Here is a 17,380-nt window from a genome sequence, read left to right as displayed (position 1 = left end):
CAACTTATAAGCTGTCAAAATAAGCTGTTTGACAGCTTATAAGGTATTTTTAAAAAAGTAAGCGAAATGTACTTTTTTAAAAAAAATCTTATTTTAATATTTCATATCTCTAAAATATCCTTGAATATTTTAATAAATCTCTATCTTATCCTTCACTTATTAAATATTAAATATTATTTAAAAAAATTACAAATCACATAAATTTTTCTAAAAAAAAATATTAAAACAATTTTATTTTTTAATATAGATTTATTCTAAAACTATTTTCGTATATGTATAACTCAAAATATTATTTTCATAGAATTATACCCTTTTTGGTAATTTTTACAATAAAAATATCTTATAATATCAAACATATCAACATCTTTAAGTTATTTAAAATAAGTTTACCCAAACACTTTAACAATTTATTTTTAAAATAAGTTCTAACAGCTTATAAGCTCGTAAAACAACTTTTAAGCTCTAAAAGCTTATAAGCTCTTTTTAATAAGTTTAGTCAAACACTTAATCCAATCTCAATCTAAACTGGTACATTCCGAGCACCAAAGCACATCTCAAAATATATTTTTATAAATTTTAAATTATTTACAATATTTTCTTCCATTACCCAAACAAGTGGTAATTAAAAATTAATATAATGAGATAGTTAAAATAGGAGGTAATAAGTTTTTGAATGATAAATTACCTTTTATTGTCTTTTAATTATTAAATATGTTGAAAGAATGATAAGGATAATTTGAAAATATATTAAAATGATCATATCTAGTTTCTTTGATGAGTTTATTGTTTACCATTATAATGTAGTAATGATTTAATAAAAATCGACGAATCATGAGGTCTTGTGCTACGATATATCTCGGGTCTTTGCAAAAGAATATTATTAGTTTTTAAAAATTATAATTATAGTAGAAAATTATATATATATATATATATATAAACTAGAGATGGGGACATATTTATTTAAAGAAAACCCATTTCACCCTAATACCTTTTTTTATTCCCTAAGCCCTAAGGCACTGTTTGGTTTGAGGTATGGTATAAGTAATATATAGATAAGTAGTATAATGTAATAAAAAATAAATAAGAAATGATAGTTAAAATTGTATTGGATTTGATTGATAGATTATGGTTTATTTGATTTTATTGATTAAATTTTATATAAAAATGTTAAATGACTATTTTGTCCTTTTAACAATAAATAAAATAAAAATTATATTATTTATAATGGGTAATATAGTAATTTAAATTCAATGATTTGATTGATGTGAGATAAATAATTAATAATTTTGATTGATGCAAAATAAATAGTTAATATATAGATAATTAATATGATGAGAAGAACGTGAGATGTGATGAGATGGGTTATACATATATTAGTAATACCGTAAACAGAACGGTGTCTAATACTATTGTAATGTAATTAAACCATTTATTAATTTTATAAGATGGAAGTTGTTTAGGCAATCTAAAATTAGATCATGAATTTATTAGTTAATATAGATTGTGTGTCTTATACTCTTACTTTTTCTATTTTTAAAAAATTTAATTTACTGTTAATTTTTTAATGTCGATCTAAACTTTTGAGTATTTAATATATCATGTAATTCTTGAAAATAAATGAAAATTAATTAAATGAAAAACAAAATATGTATCAAAAAACATTTACATGTATGTACATTATAATATTACACTTAAATGATATAAATATTACATTTTTTCGGCTGGTATTTTTTTATTTCAATATTTAAAATTGTGGTATGTCTCTCGTTATCTATGCTATACTATATTATAAAAAAAAAGAATACCTCTTAGTAATTACCTTGGTATGATCACTTAAAAAGATGGAACACCGCTCAAGTATTTGCTCTCGAACCCTTCAACAAGGAAAAGTACCAAGAGGTTATCAGTAAGGTTATCCAAATGGTCCATGATGTTGCCAAGGCAAAGGACAAGCGTTGGCTGATTTCTTGGAAGCTCATCCAGCCTCAGATGACAGTCCTTTGCTCTAACCAGCTGATCTACCTGATGAAGAAGTTTTATATGCTCGGAATGTTAGAATCTTTTCGCGAGAAGCTCTTCTAAGAGAGTGGATCTCTTGAGTCTTCTTCTTAAGTACTTCCCGCTTGTGGCAACATCTCTTAGTTGTTTGACAAAAACATAATCTATAAAAAATGGTGCTAAAATTATTATTTTTTAAAATTAATTATCACACGAAAAATTGAATAAAATATTTTAAAAAAATCTATTGTTTTTACAAAATAAATAAAGATGACATTTTTTCACGTGTTATATGTTGTGTGTGCCTCTTCCACTAGTTTTGAGATTACGAGTGACCTTTCTATATAGATATGATCAATTCAAATGATAGTATGAATCTCATATCATTTTTCGTCCTGATAAAATCTCAACCCTAATTCTCGGAATTTTTCTCGTCCCGATTAATATCGAGAGAGAGATCGAGAATAAAACTTATTCTCGGTGTGATTTCCAACTCGACTAGAATTAATATTATTAATATATTTATCATTAATTTTGTTAACACATTGGGATAAAGATTATTGACTTCAACCAAAACATAAATTAATTGTAAACGTATTTCGCGTAATTATTTATTTTTTTATGATTGAATAATAGTTCTAAAAATTTGATTAAGTTTTGCTTAATCGCGCTTTAGTTTGAAGCTTCCCAAAAAACGCTTTACTTCAACCGAAACCGATTAAAAAAAGGTCAAACATAAGTTGACCATATTAAATATTATTATATACGCGGTACGCTCAAATGTGCCGATGACGTGTAGCTGATCATTTGGTTAATGAGATTATACATTAAGATTAATACTCAAATTATGCATTTAATGATTCAGATCTCTGCATACGGGCGTAATTAATGATATATTGTTGACGTGAAAAATAATGAAACATTAGATTTATGATTAGAGTAATACTCATAAGGTAAGTTGAACTCGATCCATTTGGTACCAATGTCCCAAATGTGGAACGAGATATCGAGTTCGAGATCCAATTGTAACAAAAATCTCATTTCTCAACTAAAAATAAATAAATACACTTAAATGTGACTTTCTAAAAACCAAAATTGATTAATAATAAGACGAATAAAAAACACAAATTAGCGATTTTATTAGTAAGAGATGTTAGCAATATTGTAAATGCACAATCTTTGATGGTTAAGTGTAGCGATGATGAGAATGCACTACATATTAAGGGATATTAAAGCTAATATAAGTAGACTAGTTAATTTAGTTTGTATTTGATGACACGAGTGATGAAACGAATGATAAAATTGAATTAGAATCTCAAAAAAAATAATGCATTACACTTGAACTTATTATATTTATGCATCATTTACTCCGTTACTTTGTTCGAAATAACTAAAAGCATAATTTAAATTTAAAAACATTTTTTTTACGCTTAGACTCATATTAATCTCATTTAAGCTTTAAAAATTCTAAGTTTGGCTCTGATACTTCGACGCACTTCACGCTTTTTATAACTTTGAATATTAGAACCCAAAACGACATTAAATTCTTCGTATATTTTTCAATTACTAATAATTTAATTAGTTAATATTTTTATTTATTTAATTATAACAAATACACATAATAAAATATGCAGTTTGGTCTTCATCTATTTGGCATGATTTATCTGCTAATTCATAATTTGTCATTGATTTGTATATCAAAAATTTTATGAATAATTATCCGATGCACAATTGATGATCTCATCGACAAAAATATGGAGATACAAACTTTCATACGCTAATCACGATATTTGATGTAAAATTAGGTTGTGCACGAACAACATATTAATTAATTCATGACAAATTTTTCTGATATTAGTTATTGCATATATACTTATAGTTTCATAATCATTAAATTTAATTATGAACATATATAATAACATTGTTATGTAATTATACGATTCTAGTTAAAGGTTTAATTTTTTAAATAAATACAAGTTTTTAAATAGTTTTTTTTAAGTATATTTTAAAATCATAAACAAAATTTTGATCTTTTCTGAAAAAAACATTGAAGCATCATCCCTAACATTTTAATATTATGTTTTTATAATTAAATGGTAATGGTTTTTCGTTTAGAAATATAAGTTTTTAAATGGTTTTTTTTTTAAAAAAAAATTAAAAATACAATGTTTTTTTGAACAAAAAAATTGAACATAAAAAACCATCAAGATCTCGTTTTTCTATCCGACGTGCGGGATTCGGATATCTGGGTGCTGACGTGTGTCGGAAAGGAGAAAGCTTCTAAGACTGTTCTTTACCCTATCTCATTCATAATATCATAATATTTTTTTTGACGGGTAAAACTTGAAATATTATTAATCCAAAATAATGTCTTTAGTTACAAGATCTGTCAACCAAACCGGAAAATTTCCATGCTCCCAAACGGCAAGACTTTGGGAAGGAAAAACAAAATACACAATAGAATGAGCAACCACATTCGCCGATCAACACACGTGGATGACACTTACATCTCGAAAATGACATAATAAACATGTAATATATGTAGCAAAATTCCTCTGGACAATTGACTGCTCGCATTGCCAAGATAGAGTCGGAAGAGACTTGTTGGATCCTGAATCCTTGATCTTTCGCCAGCAGAAGTCCCTCCCGTATCGAAACTAGTTCAGCATATACAACTGTTGGGGTTTATTAATGTTCTTACCAAAAGCGACGACAATCTGACCCTCGTGATCTCGGTAATACAATATTTTATTACTTTTTACAATTTCGATACTAATCAAATTTAAATATAAATCAAATCAGTTAGAAAAAAAAATTCATTAAATCAAGCACGCAACACATTCATAGCTACATCAATCGGGATAATTCATTAAAATATCCCTCTAGTTTCAACCGAGTTCCGATAATATCCCTAAAGTTTTTTCGGGGCCATTTATATCCCTAATGTTTTGAAAATTATCCCAAATTCATCATCGCCGTCAACTTTTCTGTTATTTGTAACGGATCTATCTTTTGTGCATCATTTTTGTCCAACTTAAATGGGTTTTTTATTTGGGGGCACGGTTCCCCATGTTTTATTTTTTTAAAACATTTTTTAATTATATAATTTATAAAAAATATTATATTATATATTATTTTTGTTATCAAAATTTTATATATTTTTTCTAAAAAACTTTCATTTTTTTGTTTTAATTTTTGAATCAATAATCATCAAAAAAAATATTTTAAGAAGACAAAAAATAATTTTTTTATAAAAGTATATAATTGCAATCAAACAAAAATAAAATTGTTGTTATTCCTTGAATATATCAAAGGCATTCATTAATAATTATAGTACAATAAATATATCTTGTTGAATTAATTTGGGAGAAAAAATATTTTATTTTTGAATTTTTTTAGTAAAATTGTAATAATTTTACCTTTTATAAATATTTGGACTATAATTTTGCCGAATTAGTTTGGAAACAAAAATATTTTATTTTGAAAGTATTTTTTAGTAAAATTGTAATAATTTTATCTTTATATAAATATGATTAAAATATTTTTTTAATTAGAGTTATTTGAAAAAGATTTGAAAAACTGTAAATTTGGATGAACACGTAGTTTAATTTAATTAAGTGTTGCTAACCACACAAACAAAAAATTTAAATTAAATAAGCTGATGTAGCCAAAAATCACTTGTATGTGACACGTTGCTTCCGCAAAGTCCGGAGTATCAGTAAGTCCTTGTATGTTCTCGATGGAGATCTTCAGTGGGTTGTTCCTACGTCACAAAACAAAATCAGAGGAGCCGGAAGGGTTCCCGGCGAAGGCACTCCGACGCTCAAGTCAGTTATTACTCAAGGAATAATAATCGAGAGTAGAGCGATATATTGCTTAAGAAAGTGTGTACCTTAATAATGAGGTGACTTGAGCTATTTATAGATATTTGGAGAGCCTTGTGGGCTTGAGCCTCTTATGGGCTTTTGTAGAATTTAGGGCCTGCTTGAATTAAATATATATAATATTTAAATAAGCTTGGGCCTTAAAAATATTCGGAGTGGACCTTCATGATTGGGCTCAGGCCCAGTTGAATTTTTAGGTGTAACCTATCATAGGCCCCCCACTCTCGGGCATGTCGCGTGTGTGGAGAGGTCCGAGAGTGGAATTTTTATCGGAGTATTGTCAGAAATTTAATTGCCGAGAACGAATATTTTTTGCCACTGCGAAAATTACGGGCATCGACCTGCCCGATCAGGGATGGAGAAACCATGATGGAGAAATCCTATCAGGACTGTGATGTAGTGGAATTAAAATTCTGGTAGAATAATAATAATCCCCAGGTAATTGGATAGAATTAAAATTCTGCTAGAATATTAACAGTAGAAACCAAATAGAACTCTACCAACTACTGTCATTATAAATTCAGCACCGCGATATGGTTTCACCATAATTACTAACGCAATTCGATTTTTTTTTTTTTGACTTGTGATTGCAGCACGCTTCGGCACGTTCAATTGAAAAGAAACAAAGGACAAAAAGAATCCACATGGCAGGTAACCATCAGTGTGCCTTCACGTGTTGGCCTTAAAATCCCCTTTTGTTTTTTTTTTTTTTTTGAAAAGATTTTCTGTGCGTATGTATATATCGAATATATGTATATATGTGTATCAATATTCCATCCCTGTCCGTGAGCTGTGGTCGGCGCCCCACTCCGCCGCTGAACCAGCAACGATGCGCGACCTAGAAGCTTCAAGGCGTCGTGGTGTTTCCGGCAACTCGAGTACAGCCACGGAGTTGCATCCCCGGCTCGTGGGTGCGTCCAAATCTGGACTCGAACGGGAACTGAGGAGGCCGACGGCGAGGTGGTCATTCCGATGGAGGGCTCTTCGTATGTCAGCGTGGACCAAGCTATCAAAAGCTTGTCCAGAGACGCAGACCGGTTGGAGAGGATGGTGCGATGGTAATGCGATGGTGATGCCGAGGAGCCAAGGGCCAGCCATGGGACCTCCTCGACTGCTCGTGGAGACGCCCAGATCTGGGCTCGGTGAATGACTATCGTCGATGTCCCAGCCATGGACTAGCCTTCGAGCTATCCAAATCTGGACTCGACGGGACTAGGACGACGGCTGCTCAGTTGCTGGTGGTTGCCGGAGACCGGGGTGGCGCGACGACGCGAGGCAAGCAGCCGGTCGGAGATGATGGTGTTGAGCGACCAACGGCTCGCCGAAGGGAGCTGCGGCCGGTGGTGAGGCGGCGGACGGTGTTGGAGAAGATGAACCCATCTGTGATAGTTATACATATACATATATATACACGATGCACAGAATCTAATAACCAACTACCATGTATCTAATGCTATTATTTGTTTTATTATTATTTAATTAATATTATTTTTTGGTAAAATATATATTTTTTCTAAAAAATCATTGCAGGGCATCCTCCACGGGGTAAAGTATTTTCGGTGTTAGTTGCTAACCGAGATACTCTTTCCCTTTCGCCAGTGGGGTCTAGCGGTGATAGTGAAATTGATGAGTGTCTATATTCTTCGAGTGATTTGAAAACAGTGGTATCTCGTGATATGACGAGATCACCTTGTTTAAAAATTGATAGTAACCCGAATTCCTGCGATAATAGTGGTTCTGAAGAGTCTTCGGGAGGAGTGAGCGAGCGTCTGCTGGACGAGTCGGAGATTTTAAGTCCAAGTAAAAATTTTGACTTATCCTCTAGAAATATCCTTAAAATTCCCAAAAATGGAGATCCTTGCCATGAACCGCCTCCGGGATACTTTACTGTATATCTGGAGTACTTTAATTTTGGTTTCTCGCTCCCTCCTCATGCCCTTTTGATAGAAATTGTAGATAGTCTCGGGGTGAGTTTAAGTCAATTAACACCAAGTGCGATTCTTCTCTTTACGTGTTTCCTACGTAGAGTGAGTGAAATTAAAATGTCCCCGACTACAGACTTATTCTATGCGCTTTTCTCGGTGCGTCGCTCCATGCCGGGTTCCTATACTTATTTTCTACCTCGGGGAGATTGTAAGTTTTTATCTCGTTGTCCATCTCCAAAAAATGATTGGAGAAAAAATTTTGTTTATGTATGGGATTATGGTTGGGAGGTTCCCATAGTTTGGAGTCCGGGCCATAGGAAAATTATATTTAGCAAAATCCACCGTGAATTGCAACTTAAATGTCGTTCCTTAGGCCTCTTCCAGGAGTTGGTTGACCCAAAAAGTTTGATTCCTGCCGGTAATGCTTTGTTCAAATTGAATTTTGATGACTGTATTTTGCGTCTTCTTTGGATTCTTCTACTCGTGGTAATTTAAAATTTATTAAATTTATTTACTGATCATTGTCACTCTTCTCTTTGTGTTTGTTTGTAGGTGACAAATTAAGTTTGGCGGAGGTTCGCGCTTGCATAGAGAAAAACGAGAAAACTTCGTCAAAAACATCGAGAAAAGAGTCACCAATGGATCGAGGTAATCACAATTCCCAAGGGATTCTAAGGAGGAGGAATTCTCCCGGGCCATCCGACCGTGTCAATTGTCCTGGTCCTCCATCTAAAAATACTGACACTCGTGACCGAAGGAATGGTGGTAGAAGAAATGATGCTGACCGTGATACCCGTACTAGGGAGAATGCTAATGGTAGAATAAATCCAAAAAGAAGACGTGAGGATGAACGAACAGTTCCTCCCGATACTCGTGAGGGTCGTCACTTGTTCTTGGAGGGTGTGAATCACAAGAATAATGCTGGTTCTTTTTGGGATTTGAAGGATCCAGAGATTGGTTGGAGAACCGGAATTAATCTCATTGGAGATCATGACAGGTTGCATCTACTGCCTCAGCCTACCGAAGTATTAACTCGGTCTCTTGCCTCGTCTGCCTTCCAGGTATATTATTATACGTTTGATATTTGTTATGATTTTTATGTAGTAAACAATACTCCTTATCTATGGGTCTTTGCAGATTTTATCGCTTGCCCAAACTTTTCAATTTCGAGAAGAGAGGTCTCGAAATTCCGGGAGAAAATTTGATGACGAGCTGGCGTCATTAAGGGGTGAGTGCAAAAGACTCGGCGAGGAAGGTGCTAAGGCCCGAGATGATTTTCTCAAGTCACAAAAGGAGCTTGAAGAGAAATCCAAAAAGTATGATGCCATGTGCAAGGATATGGAGCTACTTAGGGGAAAATATTCCCATGAATCGGAGACCGGTGAGACTTTTCTCAATTCATCAATAGGCAAGAATCTCTTGCGAAGTACCGGAGAAAAAGCAATTGAATGCTACCGAGAGTCCACAGATTTTAGAGATGAAGTGATTCAGCGGGCGATCGTTATTCATGATGAAGTTGTAGTGGATTGCCGCAAAGAACTACGGAAAACTCAACTAGTTCCAGAGGAAATTATTATGATGATTCACCCCCAAATTCCGGAGCCTAGTATTGCCCGAGTTGACGATGACTCGGATCCTCCCTTAGGAGATTTACTGGGAGGTCTGGGTGATGAGGAGATGATCGAAGCTTTGCGTTCGAATTTTTAGCTTATACAACCAATAATGACGGTGTGTATCAGAGCTATATGGAGACTACTCTTTGGAGCCGTGGACCAGTTTAGCTTTATTATTTCTTGCCACTTTCGGGCAAAAATTTTTTTGTGACAGAGTCAAAAGTCATAGACTTTTTTTTTTTTTTTTGTTCTTTTTGAGTAAGTAAGTATTTGTCGATTATCATATCTCTTTTGCATTTTGAAGTTGCTATTGCATACTTGTTTGATGAATAAAATACTATCGCTTTAACAATGGAGTACTTGGGAGGGGATCAATCTCCCAAGATTTTGTCTCATGGGGAATTCCTAAACCCACTTGGTGCGTGGTGAGGTATCCCGGGACTTATAATGTTATTATGTCGTCCTGACCTCTTACAGCGTCATAAGTTCAAATGTCCCAAGGGGCTGGCCAGGCCTCTTACTGTTGGAAATTTTTTATGATTGCTAGGGTCTATGACGTTTATGTCGTAAGTAAGCGTTAGTATAGGAGAGGAGATATGATATGCTTTCGACAAAGTAATCTGTTTATATAAAAACAATAATCAAATTAGTTGAACAATGTATCACAAAATTGTAATATGAAAACATAAGGAAAATATGCTAAAAAAGATAAATTTAGCCTATTATTGACGAGAGTTGCAGTTTATGCATAAAACTTCTTCAGGTTGGCTACGTTCCAAGGCCTGGGAAGTATTCTTCCATCTGAATGTTTGAGGCGATATGTTCCCATCTTCACAATTTCAATTACTTTGTAGGGGCCTTCCCATTTCGGATCCAGCTTGCCCACAGACTTTAAGATGTCAGATTTTCTCAATACAAGATCTCCTACTTGGAAAGATCTTGGTTTGACTCTGTCATTGTATGCTTTAGTCATACAAGCTCGATATCTCTCGGCTCGTGTTGAAGCTCCATCTCTCAGTTCATCCACCAAGTCCAATGAAATTCGGAGGGCTTGGTCATTTCCAGATGGAGTGTACTGTTTCACTCGCCATGATTGCTCTCCGATTTCGGCAGGAGCCACAGCTTCCGCTCCGTAGGCCAAGTTGAAAGGAGATTCTCCAGTTGAAGAGCGTGGAGTGGTTCGATATGCCCATAGAACACTTGGCAACTCATCCACCCATTTTCCTTTGGCATTGCCTAGGCGTGTTTTGAGGTGCTGTAGAATGGTCCGGTTGGTGACCTCGGTTTGCCCATTTGCTTGAGGATTCCCTACAGAAGTGAAGAACTGCCTGATAGAGAGTCCTCTGCACCAGTCTTTTATCTTCGCTCCAGAGAATTGAGTTCCATTATCTGAAACCAAGGTTTGAGGAATGCCAAATCTGCATATTATATTCTTCCATAAGAAATTGATTACATCTCTCTCGGATATTTTGGCCAATGGTTCAGCTTCGACCCATTTGGTGAAATAATCCACAGCTACTATCAGAAATTTTCTTTGTCCGGTAGCAGGAGGAAAAGGACCTACCAAATCCATTCCCCATTGAACAAAAGGTAGAGGACTTTCCAGGGGCTGTAAGGTTGTAGCCGGCTGGTGATGGAAGTTAGCATGCTCTTGACATGCATGACAATGTTTTGCTAACTCCATAGCATCTTGCTTCATCGTTGGCCAAAAGTACCCTTGGCGCAATGCTTTCCCCGCGAGAGCTCTGCCAGCTAAATGATTTCCACATATTCCTTCATGAATTTCACGGAGCACATAGTTTCCCTTAGCTGGTGTTAGACACTTTAGGTAAGGTGAAGAGAAACCTCTTTTGTACAGTTCTCCGTCAATGATCGTGAACCGAGCAGCTCTCACTCTAAGTTTTCGAGCTTCGACTTGGTTAGCAGGTAGTTTCTCTTGCTTTAAATAGTCGATTATTTCATCTTTCCAACTAGGCTCTTTGCTGTCAGCACAGAAGACTGTAACATCACTTCCATCAGTTTCTTCCTTGCCATAAGTTAGGAATGTAATTTTCCTATTATCAATGTTGGCCAAGGAGCTTGCTAACTTGGCAAGGCGGTCTGCTGACTCATTTTCCCCTCTAGGTATCTGCTTTATATCATAGCCGTCTAAACGCGAGAGAAGCTCGTTTACTTGAGTGAGGTATGCAAACATTTTATCTTCCTTTGCTTCATAATTTCCATTAACTTGACTGACGATAAGTTGGGAGTCACTGTGTATCGTCAGTCTTCTTGCTCCGACTGACAGGGCCAATTTAATTCCCATGATGAAAGCTTCATATTCTGCCTCATTATTCGTTGCAGGGAATAGAAATTTGACGGCATATTGAAATTTATCTCCCTGTGGGCTCTCCACAACTATACCTGCACCGCTTCCCGTAGAGGTTGATGACCCGTCGACATAAACCATCCATGTTTGGGTGGAACTCTCTTCTTGAGTTACTGTCATTTCTACTAGAAAATCAGCCAGAATTTGCGCTTTAATCGCTGGACGCGGGCGATATTCAATTCCATATTGGCTCAGTTCAACAGCCCACTTAACCATTCTTCCTGATGCTTCAGGACTTGAGATAATTTGTTTGAGAGGATGATTGGTGAGTACAATTATTGGATGAGAGTGAAAGTAAGGACGTAATTTTCTTGCTGCAATTACCAAAGCCAGTGCCAGTTTCTCGATCTTTGTATATCTTAATTCTGCTCCGTGTAAAGTTCGACTGATATAATAAACTGGCTTGTGCTCACGTCCTACTTCAGAGACCAATACTGCACTTACCGCCTCCGCAGATATTGCCAGATAAATTAACAGGGTGTCACCTTCGTTTGGTTTCACCAACAACGGCGGAGAGGTCAGATGTACTTTCAACTCGTCAAATGCTTGCTGACACTCTTCTGTCCATTGAAAACCTTTCCCACTCCTCAACATTTTGAAAAATGGTAAACCCTTGTCTGCAGATCTTGAGATAAATCGGTTGAGGGCGGCCAAACGTCCTGTCAATTCTTGGATGCCTTTTACACTCTTCGGAGGATTCATGTTTAAAATAGCTTTGATTTTTTCAGGGTTGGCCTCTATTCCTCGTTCTGACACCATATAACCGAGAAATTTGCCTCCTCGTACACCAAAAGTGCATTTATCCGGATTAAGTTTCATCCTGTATTTTCTGAGTATACTGAAACATTCCTCAAGATCTTCCAAATGATTAGATGCTTGAATACTTTTGACGAGCATGTCATCTATATAAACTTCCATGTTACGCCCGATCAATTGTTCGAACATGCTATTTACCAAACGCTGATAGGTAGCTCCAGCATTTTTCAGACCAAACGGCATTACATCATAACAATAAATTCCTCGATCAGTGATGAAACTTGCTTTTTCTCGGTCTTCTGGCGCTAGGCCGATCTGATTGTATCCTTGATATGCATCAAGAAAAGTGAGCAGCTCGCATCCTGCTGTCGAATCGACTAACAAGTCAATTCGAGGGAGTGGAAACGGATCTTTGGGGCATGCTTTGTTGAGATCAGTGAAATCTATACACAAACGCCACTTTCCTCCAGGTTTTGGTACTAAAACCACATTTGCAAGCCAATCTGGGTATGAAACTGGCCTGATGTACTTTGCCACTAAGAGTTTCTCCACTTCCGCGGCTATATGCCGATTTTTCTCTGGACCAAATGCTCTTTTCTTTTGCTTCACCGGTCTCATTTTCGGATCAACACGGAGGTGATGAAGCGCATATTCATGAGGTATTCCTGGCAGATGCTCATCACCCCAAGCAAACACGTCCAGATTGCGACCAAGAAAATTTTTCAACTTCTCTTCCAGCTCAGGAGGTAATTCGGTCCCAATCTTTAGGGTTTTCTTGGGATCAGTTGGAATGATTGCCACATGTTTCAGAGTTTCAGTTGCTGTTATTCTCTCTTTGCTCTCAGCTTCTTCATCCACCAAATGAATTCCGTTTTCACGCAAAAGCTTTTTGGGTTTTGGTGGTTTTTCCTCGCTAGAGACTTGTCTTTTCCGATTTTCTGACGAACCCCGCAGAGTCACTACATGACACTCTCTAGCTAGACGATGATCACCAAGGGCTTCTCCTACTCCTCCTGGCGTCGGAAACTTCAGCTTCATATGATATGTCGATCCGATGGCTTGGAATATATTGAGACTTGGTCGTCCCAATATCACATTGTACGCAGATGAAGCTTTTACCACAAGGAATTTCACCATTTTAGTAGACCGCTTGGGGTAAGAACCCAAGGATAGAGGAAGCATTACCTCTCCCAAAGCTTCAACTATTTCTCCGGAAAATCCGACTAGTGGAGTGTTCACTGGAGTTAACTGTGCATTACTAATACCCAACTTTACGAATGCATTATGAAAAATTATGTCGGCCGAACTTCCAGAATCCACTAGAATTTTCTTTACCCAAAAATTGGAGATTGTGGCTGAGATGATTAAAGCATCATTATGGGCACCCCGAGGGTTCTCCAGATCTTTGTCACTGAATGATAATCCATCTTGGATGGTTTCAACTTCACATATTGACAAGGATGTGGGGCTGGATAAATTGTTGGTTCCTTTTGCTGCTCGCAGAAGAGCTTTTCTTGCATTGTTCGAGTCGCCACAAGCAGGCCCCCCAGTGATTACGGCGATTACCCCTCCCGAGGGCAAATTTTCATCCGCTCGTTCATGCTGTTTCCCAATTTCGTCATGGCGCTTTTGATAGTCATGTTTTGGTTGTTCGTCCCGACGCCTGTCGTCTCGTTTTTCACCGCGGGACTTGTCCACGAAATTCCCCAAATGTCCGCGCTTTATGAGTTTTTCAATTTCTGCTCGCAAACTGAAGCAATCTTCTGTAGTATGGCCTTTATCTTTATGAAAATGACAATACTTTTCCGAACGTAGGCGCTTTGGGTTATTCTGCATTGGGCGAGGGGGACGTAACAATCCTTGTTTTTCAGCCACTACCAGTATATCGGTCAGACGTGCATTGAGGGGTGTATTCTGGAGACGGGGGCTCTGTGCTGTTCGCTTCTCGTCTCGCTTTCTAATATCTGGTTTATCTTCTTCTCTCTTTCTTTTATTCAGGTAGTGTGGTTCAATAGATTCTTCAACCCGAATGTATTTCTCAGCTCTTTCCAGTAATTCCTCTAGGTTTTTGGGCGGCCTTCCCGCTATTGATTCCTTGAACTTCCGATGACGCAAGTTTTGCTGCATTATTCCGGCTAACAAATCATGGTTCACATGTAAGACTTCGTGCACCGCATGAGTAAATCGCCGAACATAGTCCCTCAGACATTCTCCTTCTTTTTGAATGACTGTGAACAAATATGCTGCTGTTTTTGGGTATTTTTTGTTAATTGAGAATTGCTGGATGAAGCAGTCAGTAAGTTGCTCCAAATTGGCAATAGATCCGGAGGGTAACTTGTTGAACCATGTGAGCGCTCTTCCTGATAATGTTGTTCGGAAAATTTTGCAGTATGCAGCATCTGTGATATCATACAAATCCGCTTTCGCGTAGAATTTGTCAATATGGTCTTGGGGGTCACTCGTTCCATCGAACTCAGGTAAGCTGGGGATTTTGACTCCCTTTGGTAATGCTTCAGATAATATGTCATCAGTGAAGGGGCTTCGGCGTGACGGCAAAATTGCGGAAATATTCTCTCCAGTTACATGTGTGCGAGATCCATCCTTCCGAGCTGGATTAGTGATCTTGTTTTCGCCAGAAATGTCATGAACTGTGTGAACACTTGCTTCACCGTCTTTCTGAGTAGTATTTTTCTTGGTCCCCCCTTGATCTTTATCATTCACTTTAGATTTATCTTTATTTAGGTCTCCGTTATTAGGGTCAAGAGATGACGAGCCTTCAGTCTGAGCCTTTTTCTTGCTGCTTTTGCGCTTGCGAGTTTCTAGGTACTGAGCAACTGCATCTTTTGCTGCGAGTGCGGCTGTGTTTTCCATTAGCGCGGTCAAGTCTTCACGGGTGAGAGTAATACTCTGCGGTGCGTTTCCATTGTTAATATTTCCTTGAGACATTTTTGAAGTAATATGTGTTCTCAATGACGTAATGAACAGTTTCCCACAGACGGCGCCAAGCTGATGTAGCCAAAAATCACTTGTATGTGACACGTTGCTTCCGCAAAGTCCGGAGTATCAGTAAGTCCTTGTATGTTCTCGATGGAGATCTTCAGTGGGTTGTTCCTACGTCACAAAACAAAATCAGAGGAGCCGGAAGGGTTCCCGGCGAAGGCACTCCGACGCTCAAGTCAGTTATTACTCAAGGAATAATAATCGAGAGTAGAGCGATATATTGCTTAAGAAAGTGTGTACCTTAATAATGAGGTGACTTGAGCTATTTATAGATATTTGGAGAGCCTTGTGGGCTTGAGCCTCTTATGGGCTTTTGTAGAATTTAGGGCCTGCTTGAATTAAATATATATAATATTTAAATAAGCTTGGGCCTTAAAAATATTCGGAGTGGACCTTCATGATTGGGCTCAGGCCCAGTTGAATTTTTAGGTGTAACCTATCAAATATCAAATTTGAATAAAAAATTGTAGTAGAAATTAAATATAAATTTTATATATTTAAAAAGGGGTTTGATAAAAAAATGTTTATTTTGATTAAAGAATTTTTTAACACAATTGAAAACAAATAAATGTATGGGTTTGGATTAAGAATATAAAGTATAAAAAATTCTTATTATTATTTTTTTTAAAAAAAGTATTTTACGGTTTTTAGTGTGTTTGGATGGATCTTGTAAAATTTTTAAAAAGACTTAATTAAATTAAAATAAGTGTTTTTCTAAAATCCAAATTTATATTTTTTCAATCTTGTTCAAATACCTCAAATTTAGACGAAATTTTTTATATATTTATCAAACAGTAAAATTATTACAATATTACTAAAAAAAATTCAAAATAAAATATTTTTGCTTCCAAATTAATTCAACAAGATATATTTATTGTACTATAATTATTAATGAATGCATTTAATATATTTAAGGAATAGAAACAATTTTATTTTTGTTCGATTGTAATTATATATTTTTCCAAAAAATTATATTAGAATTTTTTTGTCTTCCTGAAATATTTTTTTGATGATTATCGAGTCAAAAATCAAAACAAAAAAATGAAGTTTTTATATTTTTTCAATCTTGTTCAAATACCTCAAATTTAGACGAAAATTTTTATATATTTAACAAATAGTAAAATTATAACAATATTACTAAAAAATTCAAAATAAAATATTTTTGCTTCCAAATTAATTCAACAAGATATATTTATTATACTATAATTATTAATGAATGCATTTAATATATTCAAGGAATAGCAAAAATTTTATTTTTGTTCGATTGTAATTATATATTTTTTCAAAAAATTATATTAGAATTGTTTTTGTCTTCCTGAAATATTTTTTTGATGATTATCGAGTCAAAAATCAAAACAAAAAAAAAATGAAAGTTTTTATATTTTTTTAATCTTGTTCAAATATCTCAAATTTAGACAAAAAAAATTATATATTTATCAAACAGTAAAATTATTATAATATTACTAAAAAAATTCAAAATAAAATATTTTTTCTTCCAAATTAATTCAACAATATATATTTATTGTACTATAATTATTAATGAATGCATTTAATATATTCAAGGAATAGCAACAATTTTATTTTTGTTCGATTGTAATTATATAATTTTTCAAAAAATTATATTAGAATTTTTTTTGTCTTCCTAATTTTTTTTTTTTTATTATCGAGTCAAAAATCAAAACAAAAAAATGAAAGTTTTTAGAAAAAAAATACATAAAATTTTGATAACAAAAATAATATATAATATAATATTTTTTTATAAATTATATAATTAACAAAATGTTTTAAAAAGTAAAACATGGGAAACCGTGCCCCCAAATAAAAAAACCTAGTTTA

This window comes from Henckelia pumila, chromosome 4, assembly GCF_033568475.1.
Source record: "Henckelia pumila isolate YLH828 chromosome 4, ASM3356847v2, whole genome shotgun sequence".
NCBI lineage: Eukaryota > Viridiplantae > Streptophyta > Magnoliopsida > Lamiales > Gesneriaceae > Henckelia > Henckelia pumila.
This window is presented reverse-complemented; position numbering follows the sequence as displayed.